The 23,220-nt window shown below is 42.3% G+C and overlaps 1 pseudogene; it reads right to left on the bottom strand.

Moving 5' to 3' along the window:
• Positions 1 to 12,866: 12,866 nt before the first annotated feature.
• On the bottom strand, positions 12,867 to 14,715 carry LOC113257408 (60S ribosomal protein L12-like; annotated as a pseudogene).
• Between the last annotated feature and the right edge of the window lie 8,505 nt (positions 14,716 to 23,220).

The raw sequence follows: 23,220 nt of genomic DNA, 5'->3' as shown, positions 1-23,220 counted from the left end.
CAAAGGGTGAGGACATTTTTTATCCATCTAAAGAGTGATAGAAAGTCGCCACTCGAACCCAGCATAGCACAGTGCCTGCTGTACAGTGAATTCCCAGTACATATTAGTTTATTTTGGTTTTTTGTTTTTAGTATCTTAAAGTATGAGTAGTAAGCAAGGATTCTAAAAAACCACAAGCCATAGTACAATAGCATATATGAGAGAGGGCCAATAAAAAAAAAGGGGTATTTGCGAATAAAATTCAAAATAAGCACAGTTGGCAAAGAAGTCATTGGCTTAAAAAATACAACTAACCAAAGAACAACTGTCTTTTGCCTCCCTTACAAACACCAACGTCCAAACATAGATGAATTCTTTTAAGCTGGAATTTTAGCTGTTGTATCTCTAATCTCAGTTGTTTTTTTTTTTTAACCCCCTGTGATTTTTAAAAGTCTCCAGAAGAGATAGGGAAAATTAAATTAAGTAGAGAATAAGAATGTAGGTTGGTAAAAGGGTAAGAAGAGAATTAATCTAAAGTATGGTGTTTTATTATTATTACTTAAACTAATTAAATTTGTAATTAACATGATAATAGCAGTAATGGGATGAGAAGAAGGGAATTGGACCACTTCTGATGACTTTTTTTCTAGTTGAGGGGAAATTTCAATATTTATTTATTTATTTATTGGAGAGAGAGCGGGTGAGGGGGGAGCAACGAGCAGAGGGAGAGAGGGAGAATCTGAAGCAGGCTCAGGGCCAGCGTGGAGCCTGACAGGGGGCGGGCTCAATGTCACGACCCTGAGATCCTGACTTGAGTCAAAACCAAGAGTCCCACCCAGGCACTCCCTCCCCCTAAATTTTTGTATTTACTCATCCATTCATTCATTGATTCATCCAATCAACAAATACACTCCGCACGTGCCAGGCATTGTGCTAGGTGCTGGGAATACCAAGATGAACTGGATGTCTCCTCCTTCTTAGGGAATATCCGCTAATTGCCAAATGAATTCCCACTGCAGAAAGTTAGAGTGCGGCGAGTGCAAGACGCACCTTAGTGTGGCAGTGGGCTCTGGTTTTATTCCGGTTATCTGGTGCTGCCACCTGCTGGGCATTTTCTTTTTTACAGCGTTTAACCGGAGGCTTGGACAGAGAAACCAGAGTATCCTTGGTGGAGAAGCCTTCCGTCTCTATCTTTGCCTGCTGGAGCACGCACTTTTTCTGGATGCCAATGCCTACCCTCTTCCCCCGCACTACTACACCCCGCTCCCTCCCCCCATGGTGGCTTCAACCCTAACTCTTCCAGAATTGCAGGCTCCTCGCTGGCTCGTGCGCTGAGTCACCAGCCCAGTAGGCCCAGGGCAATTGCCTCACTTCTCCCTCTCCCTCCCAGTTCTGCTCCGGAGCTTCAGTTTGAAGGTTTTGGTCTTCTCTGGCCTTCTTCCCGCTGTTGTGAGAGTTAGAGTTTCTTGCCACGACACTAGGTTGTGTGTCCCTGGGTTGCTTAACACGGGCAGGAAGAGGCCAAAGGCCTTGGCACCAAGCACTTCCACCCAATTTGGAACTTACTCTCACTTCTGTGTAGGGGACCGGCATCGTGGGTGGGGATACTTTACCTACTTCCTCATGAGTAGTCTGGTTCAGGTCCTCCGGGCTGCTTCAGAATGCTGAGCAGCGGTCGTGGCTCAGGGGATTAAGCATTAAATAGGTCATTTGTTTTGCATCATCAATTCTTGAAGTGAGTTAAATGCCTTCAGGGTGGTTTCATCATTAAAAAGGAGCCCGGTGGTACCAAGTCCACCCCGGGCTGCACGGCCTCCTGCCTCATTTGGCCCTGCTTCCAGCCAACACCTTCCAATGCATTGGTAATATTTGGCCCAGAAAACACTGATCTACTTAATTCTTAGACTACTCGGTGGGGCACAAAATCCTGGAGACCCAACTTTTCCCATTGCCCGTCATCACATCAAAAATGATTCTGGATTTAAGTAGATCAGAATGACTGTTGGAATATTAAATATCCTTTTGGAAAAAATGCAATGCTAACTTTGTACTTTTTATCCTAAGTTAAGTCACGAAGTGGAAAATATAGTCAAGCATACACACATATTTCTATCCGATGGACACCCCTTTGAAAGCTCCTCTTGAGGACCCCCACATTTGTCCTTCTGGACTCTGACTTTTTAAGAACATTTCTGGAGCCCAGTGACATGCGCTGACCCGCGAGAAAGAAGACCCGAGTGGACGCGGCACTTCGCAATTTAACTGCTGAATCTCTTTGCAGATACTCTTATTTCTTGGTTCTTCGCTCTTCCTCTTTTAGCTTGACAAACCGTCCCATCAACTCCTTGAGCTCAGTCATCATTCGAATCTCTTCTCAGACTCCCCTTAATCTTCACCTTTGTTCTCCCACACAGCCTGGGACACTCCATACTTGACCTGTGGTTAGAAAGGGCCCAGCCCAGCCAGCCCCCCCCGCCCCCCCCCCCCCCCCCCGTGTTGGAGGCTGAGGTGATTTGTGTGAAAAACCACCTGGTATGGATTCCAGGTGCCCCATCAGTGCTCCATCCAATAGGTAAATGCCTCCCAGAATTAAGTTATGATGTCCCATGTGTTCTCTCTCTCTTTAAGTAAGCTCTACACCCAGTGTGGGGCTCCAAGTCACAACCCCGAGATCAAGAGTCGCGTGCTCTACTGACTGAACCAGCTGGGTGCTCCAAGTCAAATGTGTTCTCGAAAACAAAAGAGGACCCTGAGGAAGGGGAATGAGGAAGCCTGAAGGTAGGCAGCAATGAAATATGGTTAGGTCATATAGGTCATAGGAGATCGGAGGGGGGTGTGTGTGAATGTGGGTAGTATGGGAAACAGGAAGGCGTGCGGGCATGGGGTACAGAGAGAGTGGGGGGCAGGTAGAGAAACTCTCAGAGTAAGGGGTATTAGCAGGGAAAGGGAACTTCGACTCCCCCAACTGAAAGTGGGACTTGAAAATTAGGACGCAGAAACAGTCCAGATCCTATCTTAATTCTTCAGTATATTCCACAATGTGAATGATTTATTTTAAGGCACTTCCCCCCTCCCCCTCCCCACCGTGTCACTATATTTCATCACTTTGACCAGAGGTGCAGAGTTAAGGGAAGGCAGGCAGGAGAGAAGTGAAAGTCTAATCTTTCAGAATGATACGCACTTTTTTATGGACACTTTTGAAAGTATAATTTGAAATTTAGTGCTAAACTCAGGGGACTTTTTTCCCTTCTCATATCTATTTTTTCTTTTCACATTTCTGTTTTCTTGCTTAAAATACATCAGAAAATTAGAACATGCTCCTTGTTTCAAGTCAAACAATATCGAAGTCCATAAAGAAAAAATAAGTGTTCTTTCCTCCTTCAAAACTACCTATTAAAGAGCTACTGTTGACAGTTTGATGTATCATTTTCCATTTTTATAATAACATACATAAAGACCCCCATTTTTAACAAAAGTAAGATAACAGATACACTATAACTTGGGGCGCCTGGGTGGCTCGGTTGGTTAAGGGTCTCCCTTAGGCTCGGATCATGGTCTTGGGGTCCTGGGACCGAGCCTGGTGTTGGGCTCCACGCTCCGTGAGGAGTTTGTTTCTCCCTCTCTTTCTACCCCTCTGCCCCCCTCATGCTGTCTCTCTCTCTGTCTCAAATAAATAAGATCTTTTAAAAGTAATATATATCAACATATTAATTGCTACAAAATATTTCAGGCTTTGGAAATGTAATTTTTTTTTATCCCATCCTCATTTTTCAAGCTATTTCCAGTTTTTGACACTATAAATATTGTCAAATATTTATACACATCTCTTTGCATTCTAGTTCTTTAGCTTTTAAAAGATAGAATCCTAAAATTGGGATTGCCGTGTAAAAGGGTTTGTGTATTTTTAATTTTAGTAGCTGCTGCCAGGTAACTCTTCCAAAAGATTTGGGAGTGCAAACTTTGTGTTAGCACGGGATGGCTTATATACACATTTTAATGATTTCTCTATTACTGATTCCAGCTTAGCTCACGAGCCTCCATTTTCACTTGTATCCTGATAACTTACTCTCTTTAAAGCTCAGTGTTTTATGAGTAACTCGGATTAACCCTCCAACCCACAGTTCTAGTTCTGTTGCTCCTAGACGGCCTGTGAGTTTGAGGGGTGCTTGTGTGAAATTGTGGCATTAAGTGCGCTCGGACCATGGATGTCTCTTTCTGTGTTGACCTTTGCAACTGATCCCTTCAGGCCCTGGGCACTGTTCTCTGTCCCTGCTGATCCCTGCCTTGGGCCCGAGTTGTCACATCTCAGTTCTGTATCTTCCTTGTCCTAACCACAAAGACACATGGTGGCCTCAGCTTTTCCCGTTCCCTCTCAAGGGGCCTGGCAATTCCAGCTCCTTCCCCTGCATCATATTGGGGTAGAGACTGTGTGAGAGGGATGCCTGGGTGGCTCAGTCAGTTAAGTGTCTGTCTTCAGCTCAGGTCATGATCTCTGGGATCGAGCTCCACATTGGCTCTCTGCTCAGCATGGAATCCGCTTCTCCCTCTCCCTCTGCGCTCCCCCTGCTTGTGCTCTCTCTCTAAAATAAATAAATAATCTTTAAAGAGAGAGAGAGAGACTGTGTGAGAGTCCCTCAGCCCAGCCCTGATCTTCGTCTTGCTCAGGCAGACATAAGGGCGCTCTCAGAGGTTGAGTCATTCAGATTGTCTATGAAGTCAGGCAATGGTTCTATTTGTTCTGGAATGTCTCAACTGTATTTTAAGCTTATTCTGCTCTCCTAGAGACTTGGCCTTCTGGGAAGGAGCAGCAGCACCAGGCCCCACCAGCCCCACCAGAGACAGAGCCCTCAGCACATCCCCCACAATTCCTGCTTTCCCATGGGCTTGGCCAAACTATCTCCGGAGCGGGACATGCCTTTTATGACATCACATACTCCTCTCTGTGGTTATGGTATAAATATTATGTACTTGGTCCTCTAGGTGTTGGCTCTGGATATTTCAAGCCAGACTTTGAGGATTAAAACAAAACAAAACAAAACATGTTTCTCTCTCAAGTTCCTTGCTCTTGTAATTGAAAGCCATAGCTTTTAAGACCTTTTTCTCTGCTATGGACTTTACAAAATTATTTTCAAGGCTAAAAAGTGAAGCATTTAGTTGTTCACCCTGTATCATCTGTGTATCTTGAGCTCTAAAAAACCTAACATTCCTTGAATGGTGGGAAAAAGGAGATAAGTAAAAAGAATTTTTAAAAAACCCACATAAATATCTAAATATTACCCCACTACACAAAAAAATATATTCATCGCACGATTAATTATGGAGGTGATGAAAAAACTTTTATTTGCAAGAATTCCCTCTTGGGGGGAAGAAAAACCCATAAATCACCCTGGGGGGTGAGGTGGGGTGGGGGGGAAGACTGAGATCCTAGGGACATGTTATAACAAAAGTTGATTTCCAAACTCCTCCATAAAAGGAAGGAATTGGTTTGCACCAGTGAAGGACCAGGGAGGTTAATGAGCAGAGAAGACTGAGGCAGAAAGGAGTCAAGAAAGACGTCAGGATGATGCATACTGCAAAATGTGACATATTCTAGGACTTCCTAACTCTTTCAGTATAATTCTATCAATCGACAGGAAAAATGTCTGGTCTGAGTGTGTACAGTGAATAGCTGCGCTTTGAACTCAGCCTGATGCAGGGGTAAACAGATCCAATGTAAGGTGACAGAAAGTGTCCAGTCCCCGGCAAAAGTGAAGCCTGCTCCACTACAGCTCACGCCCCCACCCCTCCCCCCACCCCGTTGCTCTGGCAACTTACCGGCTCTGCCCTATTATTTACTATCCTGGTTGGTTTCCTCTCATACTTTCCTCTTCTGTGCCGGGGCTGTGTTTTCATACCTTTACGCAATCATCTGCCTTTCCTCCTTTGCTGCAAATGAGCACCCGAGAGCCACAATCACCCACAAACCTGATTCCAGGATCGCTTAAAAAAAAAAAAAAACCCTCTTAATTTACCTCCAAGAGACGTTTTTTTCACTTTCACTTGAGTGTCAGCCAGTCACGCCTGATTGCGCATGCGTTTGACCTACCTTGAGTGCGAAGCTTTTCCTCTCTCTCTCTCACACACACACGTATATTTGATGTAGTATGATCATTACATATTGCATGTCTCCAATGATGTATTACCAGTGTATACGCAGATATTGTATGTTGCGTGTGTATATTGTGAGCTTTAAATATTATATATAATACGTATATAAGTCCTTCAGATAAAATTATATTTATATCATAAATATTATGTATAAATAGACACTTGGACATTAACCGGCTGCCATTAGGACCATCCTCAGCATGGTGTCACATTCAAAAGAAACACAAACTTCATTCCAAAATAATCTTTGAAAATAGTGTTTTTATTTAGATGTTTCTTAAAGAGACAGGGACCAGAGAACTGTATCACATAACACATGTCAAAATTTCTAAAACTTCTCCTTAGGCACCTCCTTTTCCCCAAACTTTTATTTGTCTTGTGAGCAACTCAAATATTTTTGTCCCCTTTCTTCAGGAACGATAATCTCATCCTTGCTTTCCCTACAGATTTCTTCTTCTTTCTCATCTGCTTCCTTTTGCTCCCATGATCTTTTGTCTCCTCCGGCAACTCCTATTTTATGTAGAGAGATCTACCCCTTCTCCAAGCTTCTTTTATTCTGTATCTACACCCACTATTCACCCCTCCTCTCAAATTAGGTCAACAAAGTCCTCTAACTAATATCTGATCATCCTTTTAGAGGCAGTAAAGGGGGAAATATTTTAAATTCTTGTATTTCAAAAAACTATGTTTTGGCCCTGAGCACACAGATCACTGTAGCTAGGTTTGATGTTTGCTGGTATATTTACCTTCCAGAGAGTTCTGATGGGTCAGTGCCCTTGCAAGAGCAGCTGTTACATGATTTGAATACCACCTCTGTTGTAGCAGAGAGGGACACAAACATTTCTCATTTAAGAACTTCGGGGGGGGGGGGGGGAATTCTGATTAGGGAAGAAAACTGTCTTTGTTAAGCATTTTGTTTGGGAAAAGTTAGCCCCCAGGGCCTGGCCTTTGTCACCTAGCAGTGGGACAAAGAAAAGTACATTTCCTTGCAAAATAAAGGTAGAATTTTGAGTTTTAGAAGGCAAAATTTGGAAGAATTTTGAGTTTTGGAAGGCAAGAAGTTAGGAACAGATAGGAGAAAACAGAGCTAAGCAATATGGCATTAGTTTAAATATAATTCTGTGCCAGGCCCTGTTCTAAGTGCTTGACTTAAATATTAACTGATCTGATTCTCAAAACAACAATAGGAGTTGAGCACTATTATTATTATTATTACTATTATCCCCATTTTCAAGTGTAGAAACTGAGGCGCAGGAAAATTAAGTAACTTAACCAAGTATCAGGGAAAAGCCCCAAATGGCAAAGAGCAAGAGGCTTGCCAGGGACACGAGTAAGGCAGCGGCAGGTTGGTCTGCCATCCCTTCATACGTGCAGAAGGAGAGATGAGACTGAACGGATGGGACCAAGGTGGTCTGTGACTCACAGCGCAGCAAACAGCGGGAACAGCAGTGCGGCCACGGGGTTCCCTGCCCCAAGTCCCATGGGGCGCTAACGGGCCCAGATGGCAGCTACTCACACAGCGGGTCGTGCTGCCTGTGAAGGACCTCGGGTCAAAGGCTCAGCACTTGTTATAGGAAGTGAGTCGTAAAGTACTCGCACTGTGAGCGCCCTGACCGACTTAACAGCTAAGTGCCTCGCTGCGGAAACTGCTGGGCTCCGGGGATGCTGAGGTGCCGTGGTTTGGCGCGCTCAGCGAGGACACGCGGAGGCTCCGGGGGTCCGTGGCAAACTGCCTTTCCCAATACCAAGGTCATAGCTAGGAAGTGATGGATTTGCACCTGAGCAGTCTGGGTCCGAGTCCACACTCTCTACGCCATGCAGTCATCCTGCACTGAAGCCTAGTACTCGATTTTAGCTTATCAGTTGTTTTATTGTGACTGCAGTATGAGCTCCTCTTCAACGGCCACAAAGCATAATAAAGCATTACACACAGCTTGAAGTCAGCCGTAGTTTGGACGCGAGCGGTTTGGCGTGCTGTCAGAGTGACAAATTGTTTCAAAGGAACAACCAACAGCCCAGGAGGTGAAAGGCAGAATGGAGAGAAAGAATTCAGTGGGAGCAGTGACAAAGGTCCTACAAAGCCTCGTTGAGATATTGGGAAGATGGAATATTCCATCTTAAGGGGGACTGGATTGTGAGTCCATTTTTATTAAATCTGAAAGTGCGAGATGATCCTACAAAACTGGAAGGCTTGGGGGCTTCCAAGGGCTGGCACCTGGGGAAGGGACAGATAGCTGAATCAATACATACATGGTAGGTAATAGTTAGGGGAGGGAGGGAGGGGGGAAGGGAGGGAGGGAGGAAGGAAGGAAGGAAGGAACGAAGGAAGGAAGGAACGAAGGAAGGAAGGAAGGAAGGAAGGAAGGAAAGTGGGTATTCCGTGACATTCACACAGCTAGTGGCTTTAATGGTTAACCATAAGCCTGAGAAGGAGCAATCATTATGCTCATTTTACAGAGGAGGAAACTACCAGTCAGGATGGTAACTTGCCCAGCACCACATAGAAAGTGCCAGACCCAGAAATGTAATCCACGCATTCCTAAGGCTAAAATCCAGATTCTTTCCATTCCACACACGGCCTGTTTAACCTGGGCAGGAAGGAGAGTGTGCAGAGAACACAAATGATGGGTGAATCCCGTCCAGTGAAGGATAATCAGTCAGCATCAGCGCCCCCTACAGCGTGGGCGGGGCATGTGTCCACCGGCTGCTGGCTCAGGGCCAGAGCTGGGCTCTTTTCTTTCACCCCTGTAGAAGATTATTTATTTATTTATTTATTTGTTTGTTTATTTTAAAGATTCCATTCATTTATGTGACAGAGAGACAGCCAGCGAGAGAGGGAACACAGCAGGGGAGTGGGAGAGGAAGAAGCCGGCTCCCAGCGGAGGAGCCCGAAGGGGGACTCGAACCCGGAATGCCGGGATCACGCCCTGAGCCGAAGGCAGACGCCCAACGACTGCGCCACTGAGGCGCCCCTGTAGAAGATTTAAAAGGATAGTTACTCCACCGACCTCTGGATAAAAGAATGATGTGCTTTCTGGGGTTATCGCATTATAAATATCAGAATAATTCTGTGTTTCATCAAAGGTAGGGTAAAATCTAAGACACGTTCCAATTCCAGACGTGCTGAACTGTTGACTGCGGGCATCTTAACATTGCCCAAATACAGTATTAAAAGCACACCTAGCAGGCAGAAAAATGCGTAATACTTAAGTTTTTGCCTTTCTCAGGGTGACCGGGTAAAATGGTTTTTTTGCTGTGACTGTGCTAAAGGTTGATTTTGTTTTTGTCGTTGCAGGATTATTGATGTGTGAATTGCAACTCCTACGCCGACACCTACACACACAGGCGCACAGCAGGCACACACCCGTGAAATACCTCCTGGTGACCAGGAAATTGATACCAGTGGTTGCGCCAAGACGCAGAGACTAAAGGTCAGAGGGGAGTATGAAATTTACTTCTCAATGAATATCTTTTGTGTGGGTCGAGATGTTACCCGTGTGCACATTTTACTTTTTAAGACCCCTGTAAAAACAAATTGTGGGTAAACCGGATTGCTTTTGATGGCAACTCGAATAACTAGACTCTGTCTCATCATATTATCAATCCCTTGACCCCACTTGATGGTAAATATTTTCTTATATCATGCTTCCTGTGTCCTTATGAAACTGTTGATCAATTTTAAGGTAGTTGGAGGCACTGAGTCGATTTCTATCAAAGTTAGATCTAGGGTCCTTTTTAATATCAGGGGATGATCAGTATTGCGGTTCACAACTTCTTTTAAGACCTCCTTAGAGAGTCAGTCTTTTCTCCTAAAACAATTGCAGGCGGACCCTGACGTAGAATGCCCTTGAGTACCACCTCCCTCCTCTTTGCGTGTACCTGATCTCATATTCTTCAACAACACATTGACAAAAACACGTGTTTAAAAATATAATAATTCTGGGCACGTGGGCGGCTCAGTCAGTTAAGCATCTGCCTTCGGCTCAGGTCATGTTCTCAGGGTCCTGGGATCAGGTCCCTCATTGGGCTCCATGATCAGCAGGGAGTCTGCTTCTTCCTCTCCCTCTGCTGCTCCCCCTGCTTGTGCTCTCTCTCTTTCTCTGTATCAAATACATAAATAAAATCTTTAAAAAAATACAATAATTCCTAAACTCACAGTATATACAGTCCTTTTATATATAACATTCAGCAATGGTTTGCAATTAGGGCTAATTTTGCCCCCTGGTCCCCAGCAACAGCTGGTAATTCTGGAGGACATTTTTAGTCATCATAACTGGGTAGGGGGTGGCAGCGGGGTTGCTAACTGTCATGTAGTGGGTAGAGGACAAAGATGTTACAATACGCAGGACGAGTCCTCCACAACAAAGAACTATCCAGCCCAAATTGTCAGTAGTGCTGGTGTTGAGAAAACATGCTTCAAAATTTCCTCATATTATTCAAGGAAAATGTAATTAGTGCTGGCCAAGAATGGATGAAAATCAGCTGGTGAGGGTGGGGGGTGGGGTGTGTGGGGGGGTAGGGATTGCAGTGGCAGTAGTACCACCAAGTGTTCTGGTACTTTGCAGATTATAAGATAATATGTCTTATAATTAAATCACGAGGATCTAATCTTTATGGTTGGAATAGGTATTAGTCGATCTAGTATTTTTACAGTTGGAGAAAACTGAGGCTGTAAAATCCTGTGACAGGCATAGCTGACCAAAAGCAGCACTGTTCCCAGAAGCAGTGACTCCAGACAAGGGCAGTTCAGCAAGAGAGGAAGGGCAGCATACGAAGAAGACAGGGGCCCTAGAGGTGGAGCGATGTCGGCAGAATTATTTGCCACAGTTCACATTTGGCTGAGGTAATAGAAATCCAAGTATCTTTTTCAAAGTGTTCTATGGCCTTTTCTATCATGGCAAAGTGGTGAACGCTTAGGGTTTTAAAATTACTTCAAATTGTAGTAAGCCTAAAATATTAATACATTTTTTAAAAATAAATCAAAGAAACAAAAGTGTGCTCGATGTGCATATACATGGAAGACACAATGAAAACAAGCAACACTTTTTAAAGGGCTGTGACTTCAGGTTTCAACAGTCTCTCAGAACTGCGATGAGCTGGTCTGAGTCCTGAGAAGAATGTCCTTAAGTAAACTAGATTGACTTGAATAGCTCTTAGAACAAGGGTGGTGAATAGTCTCCTTCACTTCATTCCAACTCTCATCAGTTAGTAGTGGCTTCTTGAAGCTCTATACCATCAAGGACTCTATGACAGAAGTAGAACCCGGTGGGACATGTGGTGTGTCAATGTCTGTCATGGGCTTGGGAATGGATTACGGTGGAGATATTTGACATTTCCTGACCTAAGACCAAAGCAAGTTGAAAGAATTCCTCTAATTCTATCTCGAAGATTGAATCCAAGATCTTACCACTATGATGAGATGAAAGGCCATACTTACCACTTAAAATGAAAGTAGAGATTTTTAAGAAGCAGAGCAAGAGTCAGACAATGTTTGTCCTGATGCCTATTGTGTCCAACTCTCCTGGGGCATCTGTGGCCAAATTTCCCTTCATGAAACAAAGTGCAAATGGACCCCTACCGGATGGAAATCAAAACCACAATGAGCTATCACCTCACACCTGTTAGAATGGCTGTCATCAGAAACAGAGATAACAAGTATTGGCGAGGATGTGGAGAAAAGGGAACCCTTATGCAGTGTTGGTGGGAATGTAAATTGGTGCAGCCACTCTGGAAAACAGTATAGAAGTCCCTCAAAGTTGAAAATAGAACTACCACATAAACTAGTAATCCCCCTTCTGTGTATATATATCCCAAAGAAAGGAAAACAAGATCTCACAGAGATAATCTGTACTCCCATATTCACTGCAGCATTATTCACAATGGCCAAGATGTGAAAACAACCTAAGTGTCTGTCCACCGATGGATGAATAGCTAAAGAAGAGGCTATATATAGCCTCTTCCTTTATATATATATTTGGGGGGGCAGAAAGCAAAATGAAACTTTGATTCTTTTAATTAAGCGTGATTCAGAAATTTCAGGGGACTGAGATACAGAGATCAATCAAGAGGTATTTCTCCAGCTCCTTTAATTCTCTACCCCAAGAAGATATTCAGCAATATCGAGGTAATACACTAATTTTAGTCTTCTGTGAGGAGATAATGTCTCCAAGCGTCAGAGCAGTTTTGAACATCCATTGGATTGGCCTTCTTGGCACATGCAGAGGGTTTTGCATGTAGCTCTTACCTAAGAGAGATGACTACTTCAGGCATGCATCAGGGGAGTGGCATGTAACCCGTACTTAGTGGACATAACAATCAAAAAGATGGCCAGTAACAAGTGCTAGCAAGGATGCAGAGAAATTGGGGCCCTCATGCACTGCTGGATGGAATGTAAAATGGTGCAGCTGCCTTGGAAAACTATGTGTGCCTCAAAACATGAAACATATAATTACCATATGACCCAGCCATTCCAATCCTGGATATGCACCCAAAATAACTGAAAACATATGCTCACACCAAAACGTGAACACAAATGCTTATAGCAGCATTATTCATAGTAGTCAGAAAGTAGAAATTTACCCAAAATTTACCCAAGTGTCTACCAACTGATAACTAGGTACACAAAATGTGATACATATGAGCAGTGGATTTCCTCTTTCAGTTAAAAGATAACTTAGGAAGTTTTTAAATTTTTTGGTGGTCAAATGATCCTTTTATTGAAATGTTTTCCTTTGTAGTTCTTAACTAGTGGGGCATTCCACTGCACCACTGTTGATGTTATCTATGACATCATGAGGGTGGCGGGCATCAACATTGCTGCCCACAGATGCAGCAGTCCCCAGGATCTTTTTAATAGTTCCAGAAAGTTCTTTGGCTAAAGAACAGTGCCACGTCTGTTGGGCAATGTTGACAATCTCATCAAAAGTGATGTTTCCTATCTCACATCGAGGTCTTTCATCCATTTGGAGTTTATCTTTGTGTATGGTGTGAGAGAGTGGTCAAGTTTCAAGAATCCATCAAAATCATAGAGGAGAACATAGGCTGTAACCTCTTTGACAATGGCCACAGCAACTTCTTTCATGACACGTCTCCAAAGGCAAGGGAAACAAAAGATAAAACGAACTTTTGGGACTTCATCAAGATAAAAAGTTTCTGCACAGCAAAGGAAACAGTCATCAAAACAAAGAGACAACCCACGGAATGGGAGAAAATATTTGCAGATGAAACTACAGATAAAAGGCTGGTATCCAAGATCTACAAAGAACTTCTCAAACTCAATACACGAGAAACAAATGATCAAATCAAAAAATGGGCAGAAGATATGAACAGACACTTTTCCAATGAAGACATACAAATGGCGAACAGACACATGAAAAAATGTTCAAAATCATTAGCCATCAGGGAAATTCAAATCAAAACCACACTAAGATACCACCTTACACCAGTTAGAATGGCAAAAATTGACAAGGCAAGAACCAACAAATGTTGGAGAGGATGTGGAGAAAGGGGATCCCTCTCACACTGTTGGTGGGAATGCAAGTTGGTACAGCCACTCTGGAAAACAGTGTGGAGGTCCCTTAAAAAGTTAAAAATAGAGCTACCCTATGATCCAGCAATTGCACTACTGGGTATTTACCCCAAAGATACAGATGTAGTGAAGAGAAGGGCCATATGCACCCCAATGTTCATAGCAGCATTGTCCACAATAGCGAAATTGTAGATGGAGCCAAGATGCCCCTCAACAGATGACTGGATTAAGAAGATGTGGTCCATATATACAATGGAATATTACTCAGCTATCAGAAAGAATGATTACCCAACATTTTCAGCAACGTGGACAGGACTGGAGGAGATTATGCTAAGCAAAATAAGTCAAGCAGAGAAAGACAATTATCATATGGTTTCACTCATTTGTGGAACGTAAGGAATAGCAGGAAGATTGGTAGGAGAAGGAAGGGAAGAATGAAGGGGGGGTAAAGAGAAGGGCGAATGAAACTTGAGAGACTGTGGACTCTGGGAAACACGCTGAGGGCCTCAGAGGGGTAGGGGGTGGGGGGATGGGATAGACTGGTGATGGGTATTAAGGAGGGCACGTATTGCATGGTGCACCGGGTGTTATACACAAGTAATGAATCACGGAACACTACATCAAAAACTGATGTACTGTATGGTGACTAACATACCATAATAAAACATTTTTTTTAAAAAGTGATGTTTTCACTGTGCTTCATGTTTTTCTGCTTCTTTCTGTCTCTTGGTGGTTCCGTGAGGGTTTTGATCGTCAGGGCAGAGGCAGAAGGTCCCACTTCAATCTGGGCCTGTGTGTTCTGAGTGGTCAATTTCACCATCATTCTTAGACCCTTCTAATCACTGGTTGCCTTGGTGAGGTCATCATCAAACTTTTTTGGAGACAGACCCAGGGGCCAATCTTGAAGGCCAGGGCAGACGTGGCACTGACTTCCCCACCGGGGCACCTCAGGTAAAGACTTCGATCTCGGCAGGGCTGAACTGAGACGGCATGGTGGAGCCGGCCGGTGTTGGACGAACCCGGATTCGGGGTGGCCCAAGACAGTTGCACCTTCGCCTCCTCTTAGCCAAAAGCCAAAAGCTTACGTTTTAATTTTAAAATTAATTCCTCTTGCTTTATACTGAGAGAGAACATAAGATAATCTGCCCAATTTATGATTTCCCCAACTTCTGACAAAATATTAAATATTATAAATACTTCAGGCATACTAAAAATGAAGGTGTATTGTTTTGAAGCATACATAATTTTGAACGTATTGATTAAATCAAACACGTTTATTAAATTACTCAGCTCTCTATATTTATGTATTGTTTATCCTACCTGTCAAAGAGTAAACATGTTAAAATGTCCCACTCCAATTGTGTTTCTGGAATTTTCTCCATGTGTTTCGTTTTTTTTTTTTTAAGATTTTATTTATTTATTTGACAGAGATAGAGACAGCCAGCGAGAGAGGGAACACAAGCAGGGGGAGTGGGAGAGGAAGAAGCAGGCTCATAGCGGAGGAGCCTGATGTGGGGCTCGATCCCATAACGCCGGGATCCCGCCCTGAGGCGAAGGCAGACGCCCAACCGCTGTGCCACCCGGGCGCCCCTCTCCATGTGTTTCTATTATCTTTTGCTCTGTATAAAACTGTACGGTGTTTATGAATAAAATCACATGACTCACCATGGTGCAGCTTTAGCAATAAATGGTGGTCTGGGGCCTACTTATTGCCTTTGCCTTACATTATATTTTGTTCAGCATTACTTCTTGCTTTCTTTTTATTTTCATTCCCTGGTATATCTTTGCCTATCTGCTTTCAATATTTTTTGTCATTTTGGCTTGAGTATGTTTTGTAAATGGCACGGTTGTATATACCTGGGTGTGCATGTGTAAGTATGTGTTTAACCAGCCTGAGAACTACTGTCTCTGAATAGGAGAATTTAAGAAGTTCAACCCATTTTCATTATTATAAGTGTACCTGTTACTATAGCACATTATACGTATGTTTTGTTTTTATTCGTTTTTGTTTTCTGTGTTACAACTGATAGACTATGTTTTGTTTTGTTTATAACCTCTGCAATAACTTTTGAAATTATCCAACCACGTTTCTCAAATTTTCTATTGAATAAATCACAGAAAAAATGAGTACATTAAACAGCATAAACATGAAACCGTATGTGTTTAGCATTGAAAAACATCACCAACTAAAGGATAACTGGGAAAGTATTTGCAACAAACATGATGGATACTCGCCCTACAGACGAAATCAGGAAAAACTGGGCACAACAGTCAAAATTGTATTTAGCTACAAGAAATAGAAAAGGCTACTGTGGTGGCTTCACAGGTGAAGGGATCGTTTTACTCAGGTAACAAGAAATCCTGTAGGAATCAGTCCAGGCTGATGTATTGATTCCAAACATCACCAGTGTCCAAGCCTCACACATTCTTAGCATGTAGCTTTTATCTTTCTGGTTTCAAAATGACTGCTGTATCTCCCAGCAGTTCAAGCAAGAAGAAGGCAGAATTTGAAGAATGTGCCAGAAGACTTATTTCTCATGTCAACAAAAGAAGGTAGAAATCAAAATTTAGCTTTTGTCCCCTACATAGTGGAGTCAAGTAAGGAAGAAACAGGTTGCAAAAGGAAATTGGGCCCGTGAAAATATAGTATCCGCCATATAGACACAGAATAGAAACAGACAATGCACAAAATAAAAAAATTAAAAGATATAAAGGTCATACAAAAATAATCAACCTCAATCATAATCAAAGCGGTTTTTGAAAAGCTGGCAGTATTCAAAAAGTTCTTTGCCCTTTGACCTATCCATTTTTATTCTAGGGCTCAGTCCTAAGGAAATAACTATAAACACAGACAAAAATTTATCTTCTAGGCTGCTTATCAGTGTTTTAAAGAACATTTTTTTTTAAATTAGATACAATCTGAATATTTGTCTATGCCAGTTAGCTTCTTGTAAGTTGCAAGGAGCAGATACATTCTCGGGTTGTCCTTTGTGTTGCAAGAACATATGCAAAGCAGAGAAAGAACAAAATAATCTCATCAGCCCCAGAGCCAGGAACAGGACACACAGACCTCAACGAGCACCAAAAAGCTATTCTGATAAGAAGCAGCTCTATTAATCTCGTTATCTTGTCCCTTAAGAGTCGATGTCTGTAGCTTTCTAAGCAACACTCTGCTGTTGGGATGACCGAACTTCTCTCTCTGTTTCTGCCCCTTCTGCTTCCAGTTCTCTTTCCACTGGTATCTAACTCGGTTTCTAGACTATTAGCTCTCTACAAGTCTCCCCATCTCTTTGCCCCTTGCTTACTCTTGCTGTGCAGTCTTCCGATATGTTTCTCTCCCCTGTGACTCTGATTCGGGAGCTATGTGCAGCCAACTTAGTAAAGAGATTGACATTAAACACAGACCAAATCACACTGCTTACGAAAGTGTTTACTCTCTAAGTATCAATGCTCTTGAAAGCGCTGCACGGATTCCAGGCTAGTGCCTTAAGGTCTTTTGTAATTTTATTTCAAGTTTTTCTTAAAGAAGCAAGCCATGATAATTAGAGAGCACTCAGGAAATACAAAAAATATACAAGAGAACGAAATGACCCACAATCCCATAATCCTCTAAGATAACAATTACTGACATTTTGGTGTTTTTCTTAAAGCCCTTTGACCTGAGATAATTTTTCCCCCTTTTTCTCCCTATGGGGGTATGTGGGGGGGAATTCTGTTATTTAAATAACCAAAGATTAGAATATTTATGGCCAATATAAAAATGAACTAAATTATACATTTTTGATTATGGGCAATATGGGAGATCCAATATGACCAAAAATAAGGCATCAAACACTTTTAGTATCTTTCCACTAAAAATACAACCTCAGCCGTTCAGTCCCATTCACTTGTTGCTTTTGCAAAACGCTGATCTGCACCTTACTTTGAAATTGCATATGAAAACAAAGTTTGCCAGGAGAATTCATGGTGTAAACGGGAAGACTAGAGACATGTTTGACCTACGTAAGGGCTCTCGAGGATGTTTAAACACTTGAACAGCATTCTTAAGTGTTTATATACTCATTAATTACTAGTTTTCAGTGACTTTCGTTTGCTCATTCGTTTGTCAAGTAGAGCAAGGAATAGGAGATAGGAAAATAAGTTTACATTCTGAGGCATGCTTCATAATCCCAAACCAAAGCACGCTATCTAGTGTTTTCTTCACTTGTCTTAATGGTCCAAGTAGTGACTTGAGTTACTAAATAAACATTTATTGAGTGAAACCAAACCATTGAATCTTCGAAGTCACATTCAAGATGAAGAGCATAACTCAAGATTTAACTCTCTTGTCCTCTCCTTTAGGAAGCGCTGTCTGCAATCAAATTTTACATTCCTTGACCACATTTCTCCTAATGTGCATCACAGTCTCTTATTCTGGTTTCTCTGTAAGTCTTTGTTCGTAGATTCGAAGCTCCATTATTACTGTATTTTCAATTTATAGCATAATATTTAGCCCCTAAATTTCACAGTGGATGTTGGTTGGTTGAGTACATGTATCAACATACAGGTCAGTGGGTACATTAAAATTTTTAGATTCCTAAAATTTGAGACCACATTCTTTTATTCTCCGTTTCTTTTAGGGCTTGCTATTCTGTTTTTGGGAAGCGGTGATTACCCTAATGATTACATGAAGTCACTATACTGGGTGAAGCAAGACACAAAGGGGATCTTACCAGGCAGCTAAAATAGTTCTCAAGAAAACCCATAGAGGTAGATGTGTATGTGTGGGTAAGCTATATGTACAGTTTAGAAACTTTGTACAGACGCTAAGCAAAACCGCATTGTATCAACATTATTGCATAGAAATAAATTCACGTCACAATTAAGCTAATCTATTTTAATATATTCTGTAAGGCAGACTTATCCTTAATTAGAATACTTTTCAATCTTTTTCATCCTTATCAAGTGGTAACGCTTTCATTAAGCCAAAAATATAAATGTTTAACAAGGCTCTAACACCTACTAAATGTTTTTAAATTCCCTTTCCTTAAATTCCCCATACATTTTATACTTCTTATTTGGCACTTCTCGCAGTGACCAGTCAGTGGCATAAAGGGTGTATGTGTTTGTGTCCTCACAAAAGAATGAACACTTGGATGGCAAGAGCCATTTTCTTAATATGGTACCACCTTTATCCTATATTAATACATTTCTCATAAAAGAATCATGCTAATTTTAATTGAACCAAAATAATCTCATTTCTTTGCAGAGAATCACTGCAGAATCACCCTAGAAAAGGCAATACTATAGGAATAAAAAACAGATGCCAGGGGCTGGCGGAGGGGAGCAGTGGTTGACCTCAAAGAGGATTCATGGAGGAATTTTTAGGCTGATACAACTGTTCTGTATAATACTGGGATGGTGGATAAATGACTCTGAATTTGTCAAAATCCATAGACCTATACATCATAAAGCGTGAACTTTAATGTATATAATTTTTTTAAAAATCTACCAGAGGGGTGCCTGGGTGGCTCAGTCAGTTAATCGTCTGCCTTTGGCTCAGGTCATGATCCCAGGGTCCTGGGATCAAGCCCCATGTCGGGGTCCCTGCTTGGCAGGGAATCTGCTTCTCCCTGTTCCTCTCCCCCCTGCTTGTGTTCTCTCTCTCTCTCTTGCAAATAAATAAATAAAATCTTAAAAAAAAAAAAATCCACCAGAATGTTAGGGGATCCCAAGATGGTATGCAGACTTTGACAGATGACTCTAACTAGATTACAGATGTATGACGGAATATCAGGAAGGGGATGCGGAAGAAGGCACTCACCTGTGTAGCTTTGGAAACCACTGTGTGGACTTGGAATTATAAGACTAAAGACAAACGATGCTGTATGCAAACACTGTTCTCCAGTTAGTAAATTTGTTCTTCCTGGGGTTATGAGTTAACAATTCTGAAACTGTTTTACATGTAAAGTAAGTAATAGTGGACAAACAAGTAAATAGTTGATGGATAATGGGGGCCTGGTTTCCCAGGATCAGAGAGGGAAGTTATAGATAAGCAAAGGGAAAACAGTGGAAGAAACTGTATGGTACTACATTAGAGTCAGGGACACCAATATAAACTCATATTTAACTTTAAATACATATATCTCATGTATCTTCATATTTAAATTATGAATATATATAGCATACATCAGTATGAACTCGTATTTAACTTTAAATATATTAAATATTTGAATTAAATACATATTTTATAAATTAAAATTTAGAAATTGAATTATATTTAAATATATTTAAAGTTAAATATAAGTTCATGCTGATGTATGATATATATGACATATATATTCACACTGATGATATAGAAATAACAGTTACATGTATAAATGTGAGTTAATATATTTTATGTTATTTATATATGATATATATTACATATTATGATAGATATAGAAATAATAGATGTATCTGTATATTATATATTATAATAGATATAGAAATAATAATAGATATGTATAGAAACATGAGTTAATATATTTTTATTTATTTATAATATATTATTTATGTATTATATATTATGTATGTACTGTAATATATACTTATGTATTATAACATAATTATATGTGTTTTATGTATCATATATTCTAGCTCTGTTGCAGAAAGGGCCTGGAAACAATGACACCCAGTATAGGATTGCCAGAGAAAATACAGGATGCCCAATTAAACTTGAATTTAGAAAAACTGAATTATGCGCACACACAGAAATCTATAAGTGAGCAAAAGATCTGTGGAAGGGTAATGCCAGGAAACTGCAGCTGAGCGGCTGGAGACTGAGGGGAGGAAGATCGCTTTTCACTACACACCCTTTTACTTTTACCAAACGCATGTGTTTTCTACTCAAGAAATAAACAATTCAACAAGCAAAACCTTTTAGGTGCCTCAGTAAAGAAAGATATTTTCTAGAAATTGGGGGGGAAATGACGTTTTAAACTTTCTCTGCTTTTTAGGGAAACCTCGTACAAGTGTTCTGTAAGCCCCAGAGCCCACTGTTCTCTCTGCCTGAACAGGTGTTCTCTGCCCTTCTGCAGGCAGCTTGTGGTCTTGGGCAATGTAACCTTTCCTTCCCGTAGCTTCTTCCTGGCGTAGGGGGAGACAGGCAGAGGAGCCGGACGGGGAGACAGGAGGAGGATGTGCTCCCGGGGATAATGGCCATTTAATCAAAGTCTCCCCTTGAGTTAGAGAAGTGGGAGGGACTCTTATTCTCAGCTGTTGACACATGAAAATCCCTTAATTAAACTCAGCCTGGCTACCTGTGCCAATCATCTCAGGCCAGCGACAAGACAACATGCTTTAAATGATGTAGAGGAAACTTTTTTTTTAACGGAGGGAATAATTAGCCTGTGCAACTCAGTGTCACAGAATCGCATAGAGACAAGGTAGCTTAGTATAATTTTAAAAAGAGGAAGAAAAAGAAGAGGCAAGCTTTCAGTACCACCCAGGTAAGAATGGCCCCCGCAGTGACAGTGCAAGCCAGGGTGAAGCTTCCCAGGTCTCCAGAGGCATATGGAAATCGTCAGAAAGGAATGTGAGGTCAAGTGGGATTTCCTCCCAGTGAGCAAGCGCAGAAAGCAGTAGACCAGAAGCACTGCGGGGCAGTGGGAGGCTACGGCTCCTGCCGGGCAGGCTACGCAGGCTACGCTGCAGAGGGGAGCCAGAGAGAGCAGGAGAGGAAGTGAAGAGTGCAACCAGACTTCTCTTTTGGTTCAGCCTTGCCAAAACCAAAGGACCTGCCAAGACCTGGTCAGCAGGCTGGGCTCAGAGAGCCAGCTTTCTCTGCTGTCCGTGGAACTGACTGAGGCTGAAGTCCCCGGAAAGGAGTCTAACAGCCGCACCGTCCTCCCTCCCGGCCAACGGGCAGGGAGCGCCGACCGCCTTCCTCCGCGTGTAGGGACCTACGCCGTCCTCAGGAGACACTTCTCTTTACAGGACGATGGCCTTACTTTGATACGAAAGTTCCAGGGCTGCCGAGCAGCACTCTGAACTGCTTTACTCCAGTCTCGTTTCCCGAACTGCGGAAGTCGTGTACAAGGATGTCAACTTTATCAAGCTTTGTGGGGAAGAATTTAGGTATTCTTCTCCATGTTCGGGTCCCTCTTCGCTCTCTTACGAGAAGGGAGAACTTCCCCACCAAGTGTTCAGATCTCACCGCGTTGGTTCGGATCCTGCACTAGTGTGTGGGCAAGAAGAAACACACTTAAAAACACCCCTCACCTCCTGTGGCTTAGAGAGTGCGTGTGCACCGTCCCTTGAAAACACCACCACCACCACCACCACCAGGTCCCTGATACTGTGGTGAGCTTCCGCCACAGACGCCTTTTCTTCCTCTGGTTTGTGTTGGGGGACAATGGAGGGTTGCCCGTAAGCCATTGTATTGCCTTCCTCGTGTTGCTTTGTCCGGCAAGGTTAGGTTCTATTGGTAACAAGGCACCGCATCTGCTCCTGAGCCGCCCCAGATTCTTCTCGGCGGAGGGAGGGAAAAGGAATAATTATTGTGGAAAGGGGTTCGACAAAGAGAGCAGCTCTAACGCAGCGGGGGGTGAGGGGCGACAATGTTCCATAGCTTCATGATGACTCACTGTGAGGTCTCTACCCTCCGTGTTAAGGCTTAGGTCATCAATCACCTTCCTCCACCTCAGTGTATTGCAAAGAACGCTTGAAATCAAGAGACTTTTGGGTTTGAATTCTGACTTTGCCACTTGTATTCTTAGTAAAGATGTTGTGAGGAATAAATAAAGGAATTAAAGTTCCTGCCAAGACCATTTTCTCATTAAGCGCTTGTCGAATCTGAATGATATTGCACCTGAGTCTTAACATCATCCCTTTTGAAGGATCTAGATTTGTTCTTGTCAAAGACAGTTTCTTTTCTTTTTTTTTTTCTTCCTTTTTTATTATATTATGTTAGTCACCATACAGTACATCCCTGGTTTCTCATGTAAAGTTTGATGATTCATTAGTTGCGTATAACACCCAGTGCACCATGCAATAGGTGCCCTCCTTACTACCCATCACCGGTCTATCCCATTCCCCCATCCCCCTCCCCTCTGAAGCCCTCAGTTTGTTTCTCAGAGTCCATAGTCCCTCATGCTTCATTCCCCCTTCTTCTTCTTCTTTTTTTTTTATTATATTATGTTAGTCACCATACAGTACATCCCTGGTTTCCAATGTAAAGTTCGATGGTTCATTAGTTGCGTATAACACCCAGTGCACCATGCAATACGTGCCCTCCTTACTACCCATCACCAGTCTGTCCCATTCCCCCACCCCTCTCCCCTCTGAGGCCCTCAGTTTGTTTCTCATAGTCCATAGTCTCTCATGCTTCATTCCCCCTTCTGATTACCCCCCCTTTCTTTATCCCTTTCTTCCCCTACCGATCATCCTAGTTCTTATGTTCCATAGATGAGAGAAACCATATGATAATTGTCTTTCTCTGCTTGACTTATTTCACTTAGCATTATCTCCTCCAGTGCCGTCCATGTTGCAGCAAATGTTGAGAAATCGTTCTTTTTGATAGCTGAGTAATATTCCATTGTATATAT

This window comes from Ursus arctos, unplaced genomic scaffold (genome assembly GCF_023065955.2).
Source record: "Ursus arctos isolate Adak ecotype North America unplaced genomic scaffold, UrsArc2.0 scaffold_26, whole genome shotgun sequence".
Lineage (NCBI taxonomy): Eukaryota > Metazoa > Chordata > Mammalia > Carnivora > Ursidae > Ursus > Ursus arctos.
This window is presented reverse-complemented; position numbering and strand designations above follow the sequence as displayed.